The following is a 23,339-nucleotide window of genomic DNA, read 5'->3' as shown; positions in this document are numbered from 1 at the left end:
CAATTCCACATGTAAGTGATATCATACAGTAAGCGTATATAAGTGATATCATACTTTCTCTGTCTCATTTATTTCACTAAGCATAATAATCCCTAGGTTCATCCATGTTGTTGCAAATGGCACATTTCCTAGTTTTTATGTCTAAGTAGTACTCCATTGCGTATATGCACCATATCTTCTTTATCTGTTCATCTGTTGATGGGCACTTGGGTTGCTTCCATATCTTGGCTATTGTTAATAGTGCTGCTGTTAACCAGAGGTCACCTGTATCTTAGAGTTTTCTTTAATTTCATCTCCACTTGGACGTGGGAGTTTTACTTTTAGTTTTTTTTTGCAGATCCTCCCTGCTGTTTTCCATTAGTGGCTGTGTCAATTTATGTTCCCACCAGCAGTACATGAGGGTTTCCTTTTCTCCATATCCTCTTGAGCGTTTGCTATTTATGTTCTTTTTGATGATGGCCATCCTGACAGGTATGAGGTGATATCTCATTGTGGTTTGACCTGCATTTTCCTAATGATTAATGTGATGCTGAGCATCTTTTCATGTGCCTGTTGGCATCTGTATATCTTCTTTGGAAAAATGTTGATCCAGATCTTCTGCACATTTTAAAATCGAGTTTTTTGTTCTTTTGATATTGATCTATATGGGCTATTTATAACTTTTGGATATTAACCTCTACTGAATGAGAGAAAATATTTGCAAATGTTTCTTTTTTTTTTTTTTTCTATTTGGGGGACAGAAACACTCCTTTGGAAGATGATGCAGTTTTTCAAGTACTGATTTTGATGAGAGGTTTCGCTGGGGCATCCTTATTTCCTCACTGTCACTCCACATGACACGCCCAACTTCATCTCTCAAACCTCCACAGTCTCTACTCCAGCATCCTGGTTGCTGAACTCTGTGGTGATCACCTTGCTCAGATCCAGACCCGTCTCTTCACCACTTTTCAGGACACATCCTGGCTGAGCTGCTGCTGAACTGAGCGGTCCTAGGCTTGGTGGAGGCTACTGGGCTAGTGGGGCACGAGAATGAAAGCCACTTACTTTAAGCATAGAAATTTTATGAATAACAGCAAAAGAAAACAAAAAACAAACTAGTGTTCAATTAAAAAATGAGGGAGACTTAGCAGTAATGTTTGTGAAATGTTTTAGAGGCTATTAGGAAGAATCTTCTCAAGACAAATGCACTGCGTACTGTGGCTGCACACCCATGGCTGTGTCACGCCGTGTCAGCCCAAGCGCATCAGAGTCAGGAAGTCAGGACCCACCCCCTGTGAGTCCATCGGTTCACTCCTCTCAGTGTTTTTGTTTCAGCTTTTAGCAATGCAACTTTCTTTTTAAAATAGCATTTATCATTTGCTTTTATTGCAAAATAGTGTATTTTAACTGTAAAAAATCTGGAAAGTACAGAAAAATCCATCACGTAAAAAGTTATCTGTGATTCTATCCGTTTGGAGAGAACCACTGTTAAAGTCTTGTCACATGATCTTCCTGAACATACACAGATACATACACATGAATGGTCTCATTATACACTTTGGTAAGATCCTTTATTTCCTCTTTACAACATAGTAAGCATCTGAATGCCATTCTGTTACTTCTTCAATGTACTTTTAAGTTTTGTCATGTAAGTATGCTATAGATGCTAGGTGTACCATACATTTTATTATTTTTGAAAACTATAACTAACTCTATGATGACATTATTGTAGACAAATGTTTTTTCATATACCTGATAATTTCCTAAAGAAAACTCTTAGAAGTGTAAATTCCAGATAAAAGGGGTATTATCATTCTTTAAGGGGTACATGGACGAATGAAGTATGTTCAGAAGAGAGTGCCTTTATTTCATGGAGGGACTAGAGGGACTAGAAACGATGTCATTGGGAATAGCTGCAAGAGAATAATTGAAAATCATTGTGAGAGAAAAAATGGGGATTCAAAGCTTCGCATATTTCAGGTCTGTCACAAAGAGAAGAGGAATTACATGACTCAAAAATATAATACCAAGAACTTGAAGCTAGAGGGAGACACAGATAGTTTGATGCAGGATGCTCATTACTGCCAGAGCTGCTGAGACCCAGCTGAGAGGGACTCAAGGGGAAGTGCCCTCAACTTGGAGGCATCTTCATAGGCTGATGGCCACTTGGGAGAGATGGGGTCACAGGTGTTCAGGGCCAACAGTAGGGTGGGCTCTTCTAACCTTCTGAGTCAATGATTTGTCCTAGGCAGAAAGTTTTCTCAATAAATGGATCCCTGATTAGATCATGCCAATAGGAAATTATTTACACAGGCTTTTTGGAAAAAAAGAAAGCTGCAAAGCTGGCTTGTTTCAGAATTCAGGTGTATTTTCTTTCTAAAATAATTTTAGTGGAAATTTTCTTGTAAAGTAATTGATCAATTCCCTCATCACTGTGTTCATTATCATCTGGATTTTAAAAATTTATAATACATGTGTATACATACATTGATACATATACACAGATATATATCTATGATATATCTATATCTATATATAATCTGTAATGGGATGCCCAACTGAGTGTCCCATTTATGGTGGTTTCCCCCCATTTATTTTAGGGAGAGAGCTATCAGAGGTCATGCTGTCACTCTCGGCAGGTGTGAAGGCAGCTTCCTCCACAGAGGGCCTTCCTGAGGGCAGTTGCTGCTGAGGGCAGAGCCTGACACAGAGTAGGTCATCAGCAAGTATTTGGAAAGTGAATGAAAGAATGAGTGAATGGTGTAAGTGATGCCTTCTGGAGACTGAAGAGAGTCCTTCTGATTTCTAAGCAGAGAGGTGTGCTCAGATTCTGGGTCCCCAAGTGGAAAGGAGGTAGCTGTCTGGTGTCTAGGGATGTGGCTTTCTTAGAAGGGCAGAGGGATGGTGGCTCAAGGTCTATAGGAGGCTGAGGCCTCAGCACAGCGCTCCTGGGTGTGTCCCCTTGGGATAAACTGAGGATTGGCAAAAAACGGAGTCCAGGCAATGGAAATTCTAGCCTGCCCTGGCTCGTTCTAATTTGGAGGAGGCTGGGTTATCCTCTTTAAGAACCACCAGGGTCTGTGAGGGAACTGAATGCATATCCTCTCAGCTGACCAGCATGAAAGTCAGACTCAGTATCAGCACCATTAGTGGGACAGGACCAGGGGTGTTGGCCACCATGTGCCGGCAAGAAGCAGTGGGGTAATGGGGTTACCCAGAGAATACAGATTGTTCTTGCTTAGCTGTGGAAATCAGGCTGACATTCTCACCTTTGGACTGAGAAGGCTGTTAAGTTTTGGGTAATTTAGGGAGAGTCTAGGAGACTGTCAGATGACTGAGGGCTGGAGATCCTGCATGCTGTGTTTACTCATGCGTCCTAAGCAGAGAACAAGGCCTGGCACATAGTGGTCGCTCTGCAAGTATTAGTGGAGTAAAGGAGTACTGGACTTCCTGCTGCTATGGCACGTGGAGCTCAAGCTGTTGGTTACTTAGAAAAATAAAGATGTTGCCACATATTTATACTGATTTGTGGAACAGCTTTTATAATTTCCTAAGTATCTACTAACACATGCATAAGGAGATGTGAGTATACATGTGTGAAAGATGACATTTTAATTCCGAAACAGGAATTCTTTACAACTGGCTTCAATACAGCAGCCTATCCAGCCACAAGTTTATCAATGTCATCACTGTTACCAGTGAGTAGGTTATAATACTAGGCTATAATATTGACTTATCTTTCAAACCAAATTTTTGTCTGTGTTGTGAAAGCCAAATTAGATGGAGCAAGGATCAATAAAGTGTCCATTGAATACACTATAGTAAAAATGGAATTAATAATAAGAAATGAAATGACCTGACAAATGCTGTTGCAAAAAACCTCAGGGTGTCATTTGAAATTGACATTGTAAGGAAGCTCTAGTTGCAGAGTGAAATTTAACATATAAATCTTCCATGGCACGGGTTGTTCATGATTTATTTCTGAAGATGTTGGGCATCATGATGTGAAGTATATTTCAGACTCATTGACTGACTCAGATTTCTGTTTCTTTCTTTTTCCTGGAACTCACACGATATGACTTAGAAGGATATTTATTTTAGAATTCTAGAATTATCATTTCTACATAAAGGTTAACCATAATTGGATAGGTTTCCCCTTCTCTTTTTCCTTCTTGTAGAAGGACTTCAAGATTAAAAACACTGAGCATGTTCTAGGGGCCGAGGCACTGCAGTGTCAGGAGGAGCTATTTCCTTTCGGTAGAGAGGGTGTGAAGCTTTCACACCTAGCTAGAGAGGGATTGTAACCTCCATGCTGTTATTGAAGCTACTTTTTCGAGATTAGACATTAAAAATATTTTTTGGCTGAATTCACATGTTCAAAGGTCAGAGATTATTTGGCTCCAGGGCTTTTCCATGCACTCTGAGTCCAAGGATACATCCTGTGTTTGGTAAATATTCAGATTGTTTGAGAGTTAATGCCCAAGCAAGTTGTACGTGCCAAACAAGTCCCAGCATGGTGTTCTTTCTGGTAGCATGACAATCAGATCTGCCCGTCACCTGGACCCTGGAAGGAGCTTCCATTTGATGTGGATATGAATATAAACAGAGATGAATGACAAAGATCTTGGGCTAGGAGTCCTAATGAGGGGGATGAACCTAGAGCCTATTATACAGAATGAAGTAAGTCAGAAAGAGAAATATAAATACTGTTCAGTTCAGTTCAGTCACTCAGTCGTGTCTGACTCTTTGTGACCCCATGAATCACAGCACGCCAGGCCTCCCTGTCTATCACCAACTCCTGGAGTTCACTCAGATTCATGTCCATCGAGTCAGTGATGCCATCCAGCCATCTCATCCTCTGTCGTCCCCTTCTCCTTCTGCCCACAATCCCTCCCAGCATCAGAGTCTTTTCCAATGAGTCAACTCTTCACATGAGGTGGCCAAAGTACTGGAGTTTCAGCTTTAGCATCATTCCTTCCAAAGAAATCCCAGGGCTGATCTCCTTCAGAATGGACTGATTGGATCTCCTTGCAGTCCATGGGACTCTCAAGAGTCTTCTCCAACACCACAGCTCAAAAGCATCAATTCTTTGGCGCTCAGCTTTCTTCACAGTCCAACTCTCACAGTACATGACTACTGGAAAAACCATAGTCTTGACAAGACGGACCTTAGTCGGCAAAGTAATGTCTCCGCTTTTGAATATGCTATCTAGGTTGGTCATAACTTTCTTCCAAGGGGTAAGCGTCTTTTAATTTCATGGCTGCAGTCACCATCTGCAGTGATTTTGGAGCCACACCCCCCCCAAAAAAAAGTCTGACACTGTTTCCACTGTTTCCCTGTCTATTTCCCATGAAGTGATGGGACCAGATGCCATGATCTTCGTTTTCTGAATGTTGAGCTTTAAGCCAACTTTTTCAGTCTCCTCTTTCCCTTTCATCAAGAGGCTTTTTAGTTCCTCTTCACTTTCTGCCATCAAGGTGATGTCATCTGCATATCTGAGGTTATTGATATTTCTCCCAGCAATCTTGATTCCAGCTTGTGGTTCTTCCGGTCCAGCATTTCTCATGATGTACCCTGCATATAAGTTAAATAAGCAGGGTGACAATATGCAGCCTTGATGTACTCCTTTTCCTATTTGGAACCAGTCTGTTGTTCCATGTCCAATTTTAACTGTTGCTTCCTGACCTGCATACAGATTTCTCAAGAGGCAGGTCAGGTAGTCTGGTATTCCCATCTCTCTCAGAAGTCTCCACAGTTTGTTGTGATCCACATAGTCAAAGGCTTTGGCATAGTCAATAAAGCAGAAATAGATGTTTTTCTGGAACTCTCTTGCTTTTTCCATGATCCAGCGGATGTTGGCAATTTGATCTCTGGTTCCTCTGCCTTTTCTAAATCCAGCTTGAACATCAGGAAGTTCATGGTTCATGTATTGCTAGAGCCTGGCTTGGAGAATTTTGAGCATTACTTTACCAGCACGTGAAATGAGTGCAATTATGCGGTAGTTTGAGCATTCTTTGGCATTGCCTTTCTTTGGGATTGGAATGAAAACTGACCTTTTCCAGTCCTGTGGCCACTGCTGAGTTTTCCAAATTTGCTGGCATATTGAGTGCAGCACTTTCACACCATCATCTTTCAGGATTTGAAATAGTTCAACTGGAATTCCATCACCTCCACTAGCTTTGTTCATAGTGATGCTTTCTAAGGCCCACTTGACTTCACATTCCAGGATGTCTGGCTCTAGATGAGTGATCACACCATCTTGATTATCTTGGTCATGAAGATCTTTTTTTGTACAGTTCTTCTGTGTATTCTTGCCACCTCTTCTTAATATCTTCTGCTTCTGTTAGGTCCAGACCATTTTTGTCCTTTATCGAGCCCATCTTTGCATGAAATGTTCCCTTGGTATCTCTAATTTTCTTGAAGAGATCTCTAGTCTTTCCCATTCTGTTCTTGTCCTCTATTTCTTTGCATTGATCGCTGAAGAAGGCTTTCTTATCTCTTATTGCTATTCTTTGGAACTCTGCATTCAGATGCTGATATCTTTCCTTTTCTCCTTTGCTTTTTCTTCTCTTCTTTTCTTTCTCTCCATTTCTTCTGAGGGATTCCTGCCTGCAGTAGTAGATATAATGGTCATCTGAGTTAAATTCACCCATTCCAGTCCATTTTAGTTCGCTGATTCGTAGAATGTTGACGTTTACTCTTGCCATCTCTTGTTTGACCACTTCCAATTTGCCTTGGTTCAGGGACCTGACATTCCAGTTTCCTATGCAATATTGCTCTTTACAGCATCGGACCTTGCTTCTACTGATGTAAATATATGGAATCTAGAAAGATGGTACTGATGAATTTATTTGCAGGGCAGCAATGGAAAAACAGACATAGAGAACAGACCTATGGACATGGGAGGAGGGAAAAAGGGAGGGGGTGAGATGTATGGAGAGAGTCAAATGGAAACTTACATTAGTATATGTAGAATAGACAGCCAATGGGAATTTGTTGTGTGACTCAGGGAACTCAAACAGGGACTCTGTGACAAACTAGAAGGGTGGGATGGGGAGGGAGATGGGAGGGAGGTTCAGGAGGGAGGGAACATGGGTGTACCCATGGCTGATTCTTGTTGATGTTTAACAGAAAACAACAAAATTCTGTAAAGCAATTATCCTTCAATTAAAAAATAAATGAAGTGGCAAAAAAAAAAAGATCTTGGGGTGGAAATTTTTAAGATGGTAGAAAACTGATATTGTTCTTGTGTCAATTACAAAATCTTCAACTTGAGCCGTCTTCCCCACCGCCCCCCGCTAGCATTAGGGTCCTAGTTATTTACTTATTTCCCAGCTTTATTGAGATATTCTTGATATAATAACATTTTATAAGTTTAAGGTATACAGTGGGATGATTTGATACACTGACATATTGAGAAATGTTTTCTATGGGACGGTTAGTTATCACCTTCATAACTCACATAGTTACTATTTGTTTGTGGTGAGAACTTTTAAAATCTACCCTCTTAGCAACCTTCAAGTATATAATACAGTATTATTAACTATAGTCACCATGCTCTATCTCAGACCCCCAGAACTCATTCATCTCATAATTGGAAGTTCATAATCTTTGACCAGCATTTCCCCATTTTCTCTGCCCCCAGCCCCTGGTAACCTGCTAGAGTTCAGCTCCAGCAGCCAGGGAATCAGCCTGAAGGGATGAGCGGTGTCGGTGGAGAATGATGTAGCCTCTGACTCGAGGTGCCATACTATGTATTTATTTCAAGCATCTGGTCTTCTTTTACAATTTGACAAAAGCATTAGGTCGAGGTTTGACATTTTCAGTTCCCCCTCACCCAGATTTATTGTCTCATTGTTGCCCTTCAAACAGAGTTCCTGCTTCAGCGATTCTCTCAGAATCATATTTACTTGTGATTACATTGTAACTCATGCTTATATCTGGGCCGCATACCACATTCCTCAGTTTATTTCTTATCTTTCTAAATCCTGCTTCCCCCTAGTATCCTAAGCTCACTATGTCCTAAAAAGGCTTCTAACGATTGTTAATTATTCCTAAAGCCTAAACTCAGCAAACATCCTTTGCCATAAACATTTCCCTCACAAACAGGTCTCAGATAATAATCCTTCCCATGGCCTTAACCTGCAACCTATGTGCTCATCCTGGGACATTCTTTGTAAAAGTCCTTGAACAAATATCAATGGTTACTTTATAGATTATTTTCTGGGCACAACTGCAGAAGGCTTTGTGCTTTCTCATGCTTCTCTCAAGAACAATAAGCACCTTAACATTCTTTCCAGCCAACTCAACTGGAAAAAAAAAAAGAAAAAAAAGCAGTCAAAATCGCAAACCTAACACCTTCATCCCGAGACCGTGCCTACGGGATGAAGAGAGGGGGTTGGGGCCGTGCCTCCATTTTGTCAGTAATGCCTAACGCGGCTCCTGACTGTTTCTATGAGTTCTGCTTTCTCAGGTTTCACATTGGCGTATGCATGCTTGCTCAGCTATGTCTAACTCTTTGTACCCTATGGGCTGTAGCCCACCAGGCTCCTCTTTCCATGGGATTTCCCAAGCAATAATACTGGGGTAGGGTGCCATTTACTACTCCAGGGGATGTTCTTGACCCAGGGATCAAACCTGCATCTGTTGTGTCTCTTGCTTGGCAGGTGGATTCTTTGTCCACTGTACCACCTGGGAAGCTCACATGCAATTGAGATAATTTCAAATTTGTTTTACTCTGCCTGACTTATTTCACTCAGTGTAATGCCCTCAGGATCCACCTAGGTTGTCACAAATGGCAGGATTTCCTTCTTTTTCATAGCTGGATAATAATATCATTGTAAATAAATCTGTATTTATTCATCCATTGACACGAACTTAGGTTGTTTCTATATCTTGATGACTTTGAATAATGCTGCAACGAACATAGAATGCTGATATCTCTTCCAGTCTGAACTTAATTTGCTTTGGGTATATATCCAGAAGTGGATTGTCGAATCATATAGTAGTTCTATTTAAAACATTTTGAGGAACCTCCATAGTATTTTCCATAATGGCTGCATCAATTTACATTCTCACCAACAGTATACAAGGGTTCTCTTTTCTCCACACCCTTACCAACACTTGTTATTTGTTGTCTTTTTGATAATTGACATTCTTACAGGTGTAAGGTTATTGGGGTTATGATTTGCATTTCTGTGATGATTAGTGATGCTGAGCATGTTTTCCCGTATGTGTTGGCCATCTGTATCTCTTTCAGGAAAATGTCTATTCTAGTCTTTTGCCCATTTTTAGTTGGCTTGTTCTTTTGTCCCTGAGTTGTATGAATTCCTCATGCTTTTTGGACATTAATCCCTTATCAGATTTATGGCTTGTAAATATTTTCTCCCATTCTGTAGGTTTCCTTTTAATTTGTTGATGGTTTCCTTTTCTGTGCAGGATCATTTTGTTGGTGTAGTTCCACTTGTTGATTTTTGGTTGTTGCTTGTGCTTTTGGTGTCATATCCAAAAAAAATGTTGCCAAGACCAAAGTCAAGGAAGATTTTTTTCCTTATGTTTCCTTTTAGGAGTTTTACAGTTTTAGGTCTTATAATCAGACCCTTACTCGATTTTGAGTTATTTTTTTGTGGGTGTTATAAGACAGGGGTCTAGCTTTATTCTTCTGCATGTGACTATCCAGTTTTCCCAACACGCTTATTGAAGAGATAATTCTTTCCTCACTGAATATTTTTGTCTCCCTTGTCAAATATCGGTTGACTGTAAATACAGTAGTTTATTTGTAGTATAGTTTGAATTAGGAAGTGTGATGCCTCCAGCTTTGTTCTTCTTTCTCAAGAGTGCTTTGCCTTTTCAGGGTCTTTTGTGGTTCCATGTGAATTTTAGCATTGCTTTTTTTCTATTTCTTTGGAAAATGCCATTGGAATTTTGATAGAGATTACATTGACTCTATGGATAGCTTTAGATAGTATGGACATTTTGACAATATTAATTTCCTGATCCATGAATGCAGGATATCTTTCCACTTAGTTGAAACTTCTTCAATTTCATTTTGTTTCAAAAATTTTTGCACTAATAGAAAATTCACAATGACTTTTTGACAGTTGGTGTCTTCTTTATACCTAGGCTGTCTTTTTTGGGTGCATTTCAAATTGTTTTTCTACACTTCCTGGGGACACCTGGAAACAGCACCTCTGACTTCTGCACACGTGTGTAACACCCCTCTGTGTTTCATGACGTTGCTCAGTTACTCATTTCTCTTTATAGCTCCTCTGTTTATAACGCCTCCACTGCAGGTATCTTCTCACATATGGGAGAGATGTGGGTGAGGTTCTTATGTTGGACCCTGAGCCTTTCAGGATGCTGAGCGTGAGCAGCTGCCAGCCCCATCAACCACAAGGGCTCCAGTGTTTGACCAGTGATGTGAGAGGTGATGTCCTGAGAGTCTTATATTCTCTGCACAGACTTGAGTTTTTTTTTTTTTTTGCTTTTTAAGTTCCTGAAAACATTGACTGTTTGTGGAATATAAAAATAACTCATTGTCATAGTGGAAATACTGGAAAGGCTAAAAACTTTTAAAAAAGAAAATAAAAACTACTCAAGACTACATAGGGATAACCATTGTTAATATTTTCACATACTAATAAAAATTTCTTTCCAACTTTTTTTCTCTGGAAAAAGGTCTTCCACCCAAATTTTGAAGGGTTCTCTCCAAAAATCATTTTGTATATGGTTTTTAGTATTCATACAATTTTTTCCCACTTAATGTTATATCATGAGCATTTTAATAATATCACGAATTTCCCCTTGGAAACAGGAATTTCTTAATGGCTGCATAATACTTGAACATATAGATACACTGTAATTCATCAGAAATGCACTAATGGTGCAGAGATGAGCATTGCTGGGCTATATGAACTAATCACCATTGCCAATAACTAAAATACCCCACACCATCAGTTACTGGCATTGGTGATTATTTCATATAGCCCAGCAATGCTCATCTCTGCACCATTAGTGCATCTCTGATGAGTTTTTTTTTTAACGTGTTATTATGCAAAATGTCAAATAGATACAATTAAGGGGAGAATATTTTATTACAGAAACTTTCTTTCCATCACTAGTTTTAACAATTAAAAACTCCTGGCCCATCTGGTTTTATCTATACACTCTCTTACCCAGGTTGTGTTGAAGCAAATCCCAGACTTCATTAAATATCAGTAGTTATCACTAAAACATAAGGTCAAAATTACTGCAACGCTACCATATCACACCAAAAAATGTATCTGTAGTTCCTCAATATGTGGTACTTCTTTTAGAGAGTAAGTCTTTAGAGGCGAATGATCACTGCTTGAACAATATGTCTCTGGACAAATATTACTTTTTAGGAAAGTTTTAAAAATTGTACTTCCATTTCAGTATATGGAGATTTCTGTCTGGCCTCTAGAATCACACTGAGCTCGAATCCAGGTCTGCCGAATTACAGGATAATTCTTTACCATCCGAGCCACCAGAGAAGCCAGTATTATGTTGTTAAATAGGGAACAGTTTGAAGGGCAAATAATGGCCGGGCAGTAGAGGGCGTGGCTGAACACCCACTGTGCTCTGGAGTTGGCTGGAGTGAACTATCTGGGGGCGTGGCTCTGGGTTTTACACTCACTTTTACTTTACCTTTGATTGTGCAATGTCATCTTCAACAACAGCAATTACACTTGGGTTCACACACATTTTGTGCATTAACTTCATCTCTGCTTTTACTTAATTTTCTTTTGTCTTGATCATTTGTACTTTTTTATGTAGGTATTTAGTTAGAGATGTATTAGTTGCTAAGAAAGGAAAAACACAGGGTGAAGTTTTATCACCAAGTAGGAAATTCAACTAATCATTAAAATTGCTCCCAATTTTTGCCTATTTTAAATGATGATGTAATGAACATAGTCTGATGACATTCCTATCCCCCTGTTTTGATTTTAAGGAAGATTTCCTACAGGTGAGATTACGAGGTCAATGGGCATGACGCTTAATTTTGTCGGAGGTGGTGGGGCTCCGAATAGCTTTTTCTGACCTGTTTTCCAAAATGTTTATGTAATTTGCACTGCCTTCAACAGCTGTGAGCTGAGAAGCTTCCCTTCACCTTTGGAAGTATTGTTGCCATTTGGAAAAGAATTGTGTTTTTTGCTGAAAAACTAAATAACGATACCTGAAATTATTGGATTACTAACAGAGTGGAATAGTTTTCTTGTACATTTATTTATAAATTAATTTCATCTTGACTTCTGAAAAAATCTGAATGAATAGTAAAGAGAAATCTAGGCTGAAAATGTAGAGAGAAGAGATCAAAGGGAAACTCTAGGACTTATGAGTTTGAATGGAGATGGACTCTGAGGATGAGAAATTGATGTGAAAGCTGTGAGAAACTTTGTGGGGTCTGGACAGGAGGCCTGGCACTCCCACTGTGGTGGAACTCACTGCATTTGCAGAATCTGGAGACTGAAGGGCTTCATGCAGGAGGGGACTGAGCACAGAGAAGCTGGTCCTGGGAAAGGCACGGGGTGAGGGTGCACTCCGGACCTCTGGGTCCTTCCCTGTGATGCTTAGATTGGGTCTGCAGTTTCCTTTTTGGGCCCTGGTCATAGTCTCTAATTTGCCCCTTGTTCCATCCATCACATACAACTAATTTCTTCTCAGCTGCTTCCAGGGTGGCATTTCTGAAGCATAAATGCGTACATTGCAGAGTGGATCTGCTGACTTAAGGGTTTAGAACCTTCTGGACTCCACTGACAAGGAAATCTGTGAGCCAACACAAGCCTTCAGAAATTTATGTGGAAACATGTCTGCAGATTGATGGGCGGCTATAAACCATCTTCTCCCTAGAATTTACAGCTCACCTGAGACCTTCGGGTCAGGACCACGTAGTTATTTTCTGGAATGACAGTTTATTGCCTTGACAGAGGACTTTAACAACTATTTTGTACTGTAAATCTTTGCTAAGAATACTTCCACCTGTTTTACTACCTAAACGTGATTCAGAAAATGCAGAGGGTAAAAAGGCATTATTTGTTAACAATTTTAGTGTCCCATTTTTAACCATCTAAGTATTTATTGGTGATACATTCTGTGTTTAGCACAGGGTTAAGAGTTTGAGAAATTTGTGGCAAACTAGATATAATATTGCCTTTATCCTTGTTGGAAAGACCAATGGTACGTATGATGAAATTAAAATATCATAGTTTAATAATATAATAAAATAATGTAATAATGATAAAAAAGAAATAATCATAATAATATAGCTAACACTGGACAATTACTGTATGCCACAAACTATGTTATACAGGTTTACATGAATTATTTTAACTGTCACACTTAATTTTTACAACCAGCTTATGAGGTACATAATTAAAGGCCAGATGTCATCTATTGAGACAGATGTGGTCAACGCCAAGTTTGATTAAGTCTACAGGAGGGAGAATCACTTCCAGAATTGTCATAAACGCCTTCAAGATGGGAGAGAATTTGAAACTCTCTCTGAAGGCTGGGTGGGGATCAGACAGATGAATATAAGCAGAAAGCATAGGTGAGGGTGCCCTGAGCAGATTCCCAGAGGTAAGGATCTCAGTTACTGTGAGCATTACAGGATGCAGAGGGTTTGCAGAAGGTGATGAAAGAAAACACATGAAGGTAAGCAGGCTGGGAGTAAGTAATGTGTGTGTATACCACTATGACTTGCAGGCAGGCTGGGCGCCTCACTTCTAAGAACTGGGCTTCCGAGCTTTTCCGCGTCCCCCCTTAGCCTTTTTCTAGAGTGCTGTGCTATGGGATGGCTCTGGGCTAAGGTTCTGGCCGAGAATTTCCTTGCCATGTGGTCTCTGAAACATCAGAGGAGCTCTGTAGCAGACCTTTCTGAGGACTGTTACCTTGTTACCTGAAAACTATCCAGGTTCTGGGTCAGGATTTATGGTTTCAAACTTTCTTCCCAAGCCATGGCCATCATCATGGGTTGAGCTAGTTTATGTTTCATCTGTGATGCACCAGGCGTGGGGGTGTGGGCTCGGTTTGGCAAACCTCGGAGACACTGCTGGCTTGATTCCAGGCACCCTGATAATGTGAGCTTCCCTGATATGTCAGTCGGTAAAGAATCAGTCTGCAATGCAGGAGACCCCAGTTCGATTGCTGGGTTGGGAAGATCCCCTGGAGAAGGGAAAGGGTACCCACTCCAGTATTCTGGCCTGGAGAATTCCAGGGACTGTATAGTCCATGGGGTCGCAAAGAGTTGGATATGACTGAGCAACTTTCACTTTCACTTTCACCACAATAAAGTGAGTATTGATAAAGTGAGTTACATGAACTTTTTGGTTTCCCAGTGCATATAAAAGTCACATTTACACTGTACTGTAGTTGGTTGAGTGTGCAATAACATTATGTCTAAACAACAATGTATAGGCCTTAATCATGTGTTCTTGCTAAAGTATGTTAACCATCTTCTGAGCCTTCAGTAAGCCATAGTATAACATCAAAGGTCACTGATCACAGATACCATAACACATATACCAAGAATGAAAATTTTCGTATATTGTAAGAATTACCAAAATAAGACACAGAGACAGGAAGTTAGCAAATGCTGTTGGAAAAATGGCACTGATGGGACTTCCAGGTGGCGCAGTCTGCCTGTCAATGCAGGAGACACAGGACATGCTGGTCAAGAAGATCCTCTGCAGTAGGAAATGGTAACCCACTCCAGTATTCTTGCCTGGGAAGTCCCATGGACAGAGGAGCTTGGTAGGCTACAGTCCATGGGGTTGCAAAGAGCAGGCCTGACTGAAGTGACTTAGCATGCAGAGCATGCATATATTTCTGTACAGCTTAGTGCTGCGGTTCCTAGTGCAGACTCTGGAGCTGAATTGTTTGAGTACTAATCCCAGCTCATCTGTGGCCCAGTCTTTATTCCTCTTTCTTCACACGAAAATCTGCTTTGAGTTCCTTGATTAGATTACTGACTCTGTGGACAAATAGCTCTCTCAATGTATATAAGATGTGTCCGATAATGCATTTATCGGAAATGTATTACTGTTTTGCAGACCCACGTTCAGGAAGCCACACTCTTTTCTATCGATACCGTGTATGTGTGAGGTGGACCACAGTGGCCGAGCTTCCCTTCCTGCCCTGGCCCTCTTTCCTACTGTCATGTCACCAAGTGACAGAACTGATAAGACCACCAGTTGTGTCCATGTATCCTCCGGTCCTGTTCTAGGCTTCAGTGTGCCTAGAGACACCTGCTGCTTTTCCAGCCTGCCTTTACCTCCACATCAGCAGGTGTGGAGAGGCAGGGGCCGTGAGCAATATGCTGTGTCCGGGGCTTGAGCAGGTTGTCCTTATGACTCCGAGCTGTCTTCCTGAGAAGAAGCATGGGGCCTGCGCTGTGTGAGCCTGCTTCTTGTATCCTCCCCTTGGGGAGGTGACATGCCTTCTGAATTTCTCCACTACTCTATCTGGGGCAGCTCTATGTTTACTGGGGGGGAGTAACCAACCAGTGTGAAGTCCATCTCTCCTCGAATTTTTAGAGGTCCATGGAGCATTACATGGTTTCTTGTAGGAAGTCTGAAGCTCTTCCCTATAACACAAAGTTTCTCCTTTATTCACAATATTCTGGTCTTTACATGTCTACCTGGTAATGATTTCTGTTCACCCTTTAGAATATTCTTTTCCAGCTCCTTCCCAGGTTTTTGCATCTCATTTTTAAAGAACACTCACTGTCTCAACCAGTTCAGGCTGCCATAACAAAATACCACAGACTGAGGGGTTTAAACAATAGAAATGTTCTATCTCACAGTTCTGGAGGCTACAAGCTGGAGACCAAGGTGTCAGCATGTAGCTTTCTGGTGAGGGCTCTTTTCCTGGCTTCCTTCCTTGCCTTCTTGTGTCCTCACCCAGTGGGGAGAGTGAGTGAGCAAGTCCCTGAAGTCTCTTCTTGTAAGGACACGAATCTCATTAGGAGGACCCCACCCCCATGAGCTCATTTAAACTGTCACCTCCCAAAAGCCCTACCTCCAAACACTGTTGCATAGGAGGTCAAGGCTTCAGCATGTGAGTTTTAGGGCACACATTCAGCGCATGCACTGCTGCTGCTGCTAAGTCACTTCAGTCGTGTCCGACTCAGTGTGACCCCATAGACGGCAGCCCACCAGGCTCCCCCGACCCTGGGATTCTCCAGGCAAGAACGCTGGAGCGGGTTGCCATTCCTTCTCCAATGCATGAAAGTGAAAGTGAAAGTGAAGTTGCTCAGTCGTGTCCGACTCTCCGTGACCCCATGGACTGCAGCCCACCAGGCTCCTCCATCCATGGAATTTTCCAGGCAAGAGTACTGGAGTGGGGTGCCATCGCCTTCTCTACAGTGCATGCACGCATGATCTCTAAACTAGAGGTGGACACATTCCTCACAACAGGGAAGACGCTCGGACTCCCTCCTGCAGCCATGTCTGCAGGCACCTCTCTGTTGCTCTGCAGCCTCTGTTTCCTGCATTTGCCTCCTTGTAGACCATGGGCTCCTGGAGGGTGAGCAGTGTTCTTAGACTTGAATTTCTAGCACAGTCACAGGAAATCTGTAGGTGTGGGTTAATGGATAAGTCAGCGCTTTCAGTCTGAAACATCCCTTGATGTTATCACCGTGGTTTCATCAGTGCCCACTGGCTGAACTTCCTGTTCCCCTTGGCTTTTTCACCCTGTCTCTGTGGTGCTGGCTCTCTCCCTGTTCTTCATGTGATAAGCCGTTTGGCACAGCTCTCTCCCTGGCTGCTTTGCTGGGTTACAGTTGCAGGTTATCAGCACTTTCATTGTTCTATACTTTTTTCTTGTTATCTATTACTGTGTGCACGAATGTCACACACACGGCGGGAAGCAGGCCCACACTCACCCTCGTCATGCGTGCTCACCAAATTCCATTTGGGGCCTTCTCCCCAAGTATATGGGTAGCATATTTCTTACAGTTTAGAAATGATAGGATCTGTGGTTGTGAATCTGTGGTGTTTTAAGATAGTTTTGCTTAAGCATGATTATACAGAAATCACTTCATTGGGAAACCTCTCAAATTCCAAAACTGTCAAACAGCATCCACCAAAATTCAAAATTGAACTCAAACATAATACATATAAACAACAAACAGTCTCCACCCCACCCCCATTAAATAAAGTTGACATTGATTTTTCACTTTGATATGCTTGGAATTTTTTTTCAAATTGTCATAGTGAGTGAAGTTTTAAAGTTAAAAAGAGAGAAATTCTGGTCAATCAATTAAGACCAGAGGAAATCAAATGGAAAGCAAAGGCATGGATTATGTTGAAAATGGGAGGGCTGTGAATATAGACATCAAATATAACTGAATGTGGGCTGTTTTATTTCCCTGAGCACTGCAGAGACACGAAGCAGCTCTGATTTCTCAAGATTCAATAGACTGAGAAGTCAGTCAAATGGCTGGAGTTCTATTTCTTTGATGGGGAATTAGGCAAGGAGGCCCTCAGAGGAGGTTTTGCCAGTTTTTGAGAGAATGGTTGGAACAGCACGTCTCTAGCCAGGATTCATCATGAGCAGCACAGCTGATGGATGAGGGCAGAAAGGGTGGAGTGTGTGGGCAGAGTTAACACCTCAAACACAGCACAGGGACTGGGGGGCACAGAGGGATGCTCTGGGGGTGCAGCCCTGCCCTTTCTGCAGCTGGGCAGCCCAGTTTCCTTGTGTGTTTTTTTTTTTTTTTTTTTTAAAGCAGTGCAACTGCTGCAGTGGTCTCCACCAGCCATCAAACTAGCATTTTTAGTGCATCGATTCCATTGATTTTTCTTGTGTTCAACTTGGCTTTCATTGAGAGAAGAACCCCTTTCCTTTTACATTTTCATTTTATTGGTTTCAGTTCAGTTCAGTCCTCAGTCCTGTCCAACTCTTTGTGACCCCAGGGACTACAGCATGCCAGGCCTCCCTGTCTATCACCAACTCCTGGAGTTTACTCAAACTCATGTCCATTGAGTTGATGTACCATCTCATCCTCTGTCGTCCCCTTCTCCTCCCACTTTTAATCTTCCCCACCATCAGGGTCATTTCAAATGACTCAGTTCTTTGTATCAGGTGGCCAAAGTATTGGAGTTTCAGCTTCAGCATCAGTCCTTCCAGTGAATATTCAGGACTGATTTCCTTTAGGATGGACTGGTTGGATCTCCTTGTAGTCCATGGGACTCTCAAGAGTTTTCTCCAACACCACAGTTCAAAAGCATCAATTCTTCGGCGCTCAGCTTTCTTTATAGTCCAACTCTCACATCCATACATGACTACTGGAAAAACCATAGCTTTAACTAGATGGACCTTTGTTGGCAGAGTAATATCTCTGCTTTTTAATATGCTGTCTAGGTTGGTCATAACTTTTCTTCCAAGGAGCAAGTGTCTTTAAGTTTCATGGCTTTAGTCACCATTGGCAGTGATTTTGGAGCCCCCCAAAATAAAGTCTGTCACTCTTTCTGCTGTTTCCCCAACTATTTCCCATGAAGTGAGGGGACCGGATGCCATGATCTTAGTTTTCTGAATGTTGAGTTTTAAGCCAACTTTTTCACTCTCCTCTTTCACTTTCATCAAGAGGCTCTTTAGTTCCTCTTCACTTTCTGCCATAAGGGTGGTGTCATCTGCATGTCTGAGGATATTAATATTTCTCCCGGCAATCTTGATTCCAGCCTGTGCTTCATCCAGTCCAGTGTTTCTCATGATGTACTCTGCATAGGAGTTAAATAAGCAGGGTGACAATATACGGCCTTGACATACTCCTTTACCAATTTGGAACCAGTCTGCTATTCCCTGTCCAGTTCTCATTGTTGCTTCTTGAACTGCATTCAGATTTCTCAGGAAGCAGGTCAAGTGGTCTGGTATTCCCATCTCTTTAAGAATTTTTCACAGTTTGTTGTGATCCACACAGTCAAAGGCTTTGGTGTAGTCAATAAAGCAGAAGTAGATGGTTTTTTCTGGAACTCTCTTGCTTTTTTGATGATCCAGTGGATGTCAGCAATTTGATCTCTAGTTCCTCTGCCTTTTCTAAATCCAGCTTGAACATCTGGAAGTTCACGGTTCATGTACTGTTGAAGCCTGGCTTGGAGAATTTTGAGCATTACTTTGCTAGTGTGTGAGATGAGTGCAATTGTGTGGTAGTTTGAACATTTTTTTGCATTGTCTTTCTTTGGGATTGGAATGAAAACTGATCCTGTGTCTACTGATCCTGTGGCTACTACTGAGTTTTCCCAGTTTGCTGGCATATTGAGTGCAACACTTTCACAGCATCATCTTTTAGGATTTGAAATATTTCAACTGGAATTCCATCACCCCCACTAGCTTTGTTCATAGTGATGCTTCCTAAGGCCCACTTGACTTTGCATTCCAGGATGTCTGGCTCTAAGTGAGTAATAACACCATCATGATTATCTGGGTCATGAAGATCTTTTTCATATAGTTCTTTGTATTCTTGCCACCTCTTCTTAATATCTTCTGCTTATGTTAGGTCCATACCAATTCTGTCCTTTATTGTGCCCACCTTTACATGAAAATTTCCTCTGGTATCTCTAATTTTCTTGAAGAGATCGCTAGTCTTTCCCATTCTATTGTTTTCTTTTATTTCTTTGCACTGATCACTGAGGAAGTCTTTCTTATTTCTCTTTGCTTTTCATTGGAACTCTATATACATGGGTATATCTTTCTTTTTCTTCTTTGCCTTTTGCTTCTATTCTTTTCATAGCTATTTGTAAGGCTTCTTCATACAACCATTTTGCCTTTTTGCATTTCTTTTTCTTGGGGATGCTCTTGATCACTGCCTCGTGTACAATGTCATGAATCTCCATCCATAGTTCTTCAGGCACTCTATCAGATCTAATCCCTTGAATCTATTTGTCACTTCCACTGTATAATTGTAAGGGATTTGATGTAGGTCATATGTGAATGGTCTAGTGGTTTCCCTACTTTCTTCAATTTATTGGTTTATATAATGTTTAATAAAATGTTAGTTATAACAGGTCTAGTGACAGATGCAGTTTTGTGACCAGATGAAATTGGTAAGCAGTGGTGGGTGAAAGGAGAGTCCAGGAATACAGCTGGGCTCATTCGTGAGTCATGGGCCGTCAGTTCTAAAAAGAAAATAAAACTCAGGTATTTGAGTAGGTAAAGTTTCAGGCAGTTAACAGAGCTCTTTTTGTAAATGGCATGAAAATATGTGTTTACTCATTTATCTTTCATGTACACAATATTCAAATATGGATTAATTTATACAGACATTATCATGCAGCAGTTTTTCTCAAAGGTTTAGTTTTATTTTGTGTCAGAGTTTCTTCTGTCCCTAACAGTGTCAAGTCTTCTTGCCCTTAATGCCCTGCTGTATTTAGCATTTCTGCAGTGATGTCTCAGCTAACTTCCCAATCTTTTTTTTTTTTCCCCTTTGATTTGTCTAGGGCATGATTCAAAATCTCCCATTAAAGCCAACTCTAGCCAAGTTCATTTTTATGATCCAGTTTTGTGAAGCATACTTGATTTTTTTTCCCATACTTCAACAGATTTAAAACATGATAACACTGACTTGTTGGACATGAGTTTGAGTGAACTCTTGGAGTTGGTGATGGACAGGGAGGCCTGGCATGCTGTGATTCATGGGGTTGTAAAGAGTTGGACATGACTGAGCAACTGAACTGAACTGAAGAGGTTTTGAGGGTAGTGATAATCTACAGACTGTGCAGGTCTGTCAGGGTATTGAGAGGAAGCAACTGCTTCTTTGGTGACAGATGACATCTGTACCCTCCAGTCTACAAACAGCATTCTAATGGCAGCTCGATGTTTAGCAACAGGTTTTGGCTTTGCCCCTGGCTTTGTTTGTGCTCAGCCATCTTCCACGTTAGGCACTGACAACAGAGTTCAGTGGCAGAGCTTCCAACGAATGGCGCCATTAACTATCCAGCTGGCAAACTCATGGCTGCTGCCCGGATGGCACCACAAATAATACTTTAAACTTTACTGTTGTTGTTTAGTTGCTCAGTCGTGCCTGACTCTTTTGCGACCCCGTGGGCTAGCCTGTCCGTGGGATTTCCCAGGCAAGAATACTGGAGTGGGTTGCCATTTCCTTCTCCAGAGAATTTTCCTGTCCCAAGGATTGAACTCATCTCCTGCACTGGCAGGTGGATTCTTTACAGCTGAGTCACCTGGGAAGCCCAGCTTAAACAATAGCTCAGCAATAAAACAGAGTCCTAGTTCTTCCTCAGGGGATACATATACCAACAATCTGACACGTATCTTTGAGCTGTTTGGTAGAAACCAAGACTCCTACCCAGGTGGAAGATGGTGACTCCATGCTGACCACAAGCACACAGACCCCAGGCTGGTTGGAACTAGCAGGCTGATGAATAAGATAACCAAAACATCACCCCATTACCTCAATGCTAAGCAATCAGAACAAAGTCCACAAGCTGCAACACTCAGACCAAATGTTTCCTTTAAAAACCCTTCCCTGGAAACCATTGGAGAGTTCAGCTCTTTAGAGCATTAGCTGCCCATTCTTTAAACCTTGTGGAGGACAAATCACGATTAGTCTTAGGTACGAACGAGACAGCACTTGGCTTCTTGCAGCAGTAAACATGTGAAGCCCAGAGGTTGTAATTTCAGAGTGACTGACTGGCTCTGTACCATGTCTAAAAGCCCAGATGGGAAGGGAAAAGCAGTGTCCATCAGGGCGCAGGGGCTGCTCATGGTGCCTGTTTTTTTCCCTCCTGGTTTTAGGAAAGAATTTCTAGAGAAAAGCCAATAATTTATGCTTTGTTGCTGACTTCAACAGTTTTCTGCATGCCTATAAAATGTAAACGTGTATTTCAGGGAGAGGCTGGGGATTTCAGGCCATGGGTGCACAAGATGAATGGGATAAGAACACAGCCTGGGAGGATCTCACATTCTAGTGATGCAGACAAACGCCCCTAAACTCATGTGGAGATATGTGTGGGAGTGGAGGGATAAGTTCTTGACTGGGGGGAACAGAAGGAGGAGATGACCTCTGAACCTTGAAGATAAGCAAGCACTTGTCAGGCAGATAGATGTTCTGAGATGGCAGAGTCTGCAGCTCAGATACCCAGCATCTTTAGAATATATAATAATGGCCATCTTTGAAAAAGTAGAAATACACACAGAATCTTTAAACAAGTAACCTCTTAGGATTAGTACAGTAATACTTGCTATGAAGGCAAAGTGGTTACAGATGAGAGCTGTAAAGGGATTCTAGGCAATGAAGAGTCATTACAGGTTTCCGTGCAGTTCTCTGAAGTGTGTGTGTGTGTGTGTGAGAGAGAGAGAGGTTTGAAGAGAGATCTACGTGGCAATGGGCAAGAAACACTTGGACAGGAACTGGAAGGGTCTGAAAGCAGAGATACGCATTAGCAACCGGAAACAGTGTAGACAAAGGAGTTTAGTTGTGAACTGCAGAACTGACAAAGGAAAGAGAATAAAAATATAAATTTAGTTATTTCCCAGAGGGATCTGACTTGAGATTTATTCATTCATTGACCAAACAATCAATCATTCATTTAGTATTTATTAAACACACTCTATTTTCAAAGCATTGTTCTTCGAGGAATAGAAAGAGGAGGATTGCTTTCGAGGGTTCAGTAGGGAAATCAGACATTGTACTCTACTAGTTAGGGTTCTCCAGAGAAACAGAATCAGTAAGATATATTTATATAGTGAGTGTGTGGTGGTGGTGGCTTAGTCGCTAAGTTATGACTGACTCTTGCGGTACCATGGACTGTAGCCAGTACCATGGACTGTAGCCCACCAGGCTCCCCTGTCCATGGAATTTTCCAGGCAAGAATACTGGAGTGGGTTGCCATTTCCTTCTCCAGGGTGTGTGTTTATAGTCTATTTCTTACGATGTGTATGTATATCTACCTATCCACCTAGAGATAGAGATTTATTTTAAGGAATTGGCTCACACGATTGTGAGTTCTGGCAATTCTGAAGTCTGCAGGACAGGCCAATAGCTTGGAGACCCAGAAAAACCTGATGTTGCATCTTGAGTTAGGAGACCTCAGTTTTTTCTCTTAAGATCTTCAACTGATTTAGATGGGACCCACCTATGTTATGGAGGGTGATCTGCCTTACTTGAAGTCTACTGATCTAAAAGCCCATCTTGTCTAAAAATGCTTTTGTAGCAATATCTTGACTGGTTTTGCCATAAAACCTAGGTACCATGGCCCAGATGAATTTACAGATAAGATTAATCATCACACACAAAAATAGCTGAGAGAAACCTGTGTGCATGTAAGAAATTGTATTTGAGCCTAGTTTTGAAGAAAGGGATGAGAATGAATGTTTGAAATGGA

Source organism: Ovis canadensis, chromosome 2 (genome assembly GCF_042477335.2).
Source record: "Ovis canadensis isolate MfBH-ARS-UI-01 breed Bighorn chromosome 2, ARS-UI_OviCan_v2, whole genome shotgun sequence".
In the NCBI taxonomy this organism is placed as follows: domain Eukaryota; kingdom Metazoa; phylum Chordata; class Mammalia; order Artiodactyla; family Bovidae; genus Ovis; species Ovis canadensis.
This window is presented reverse-complemented; position numbering follows the sequence as displayed.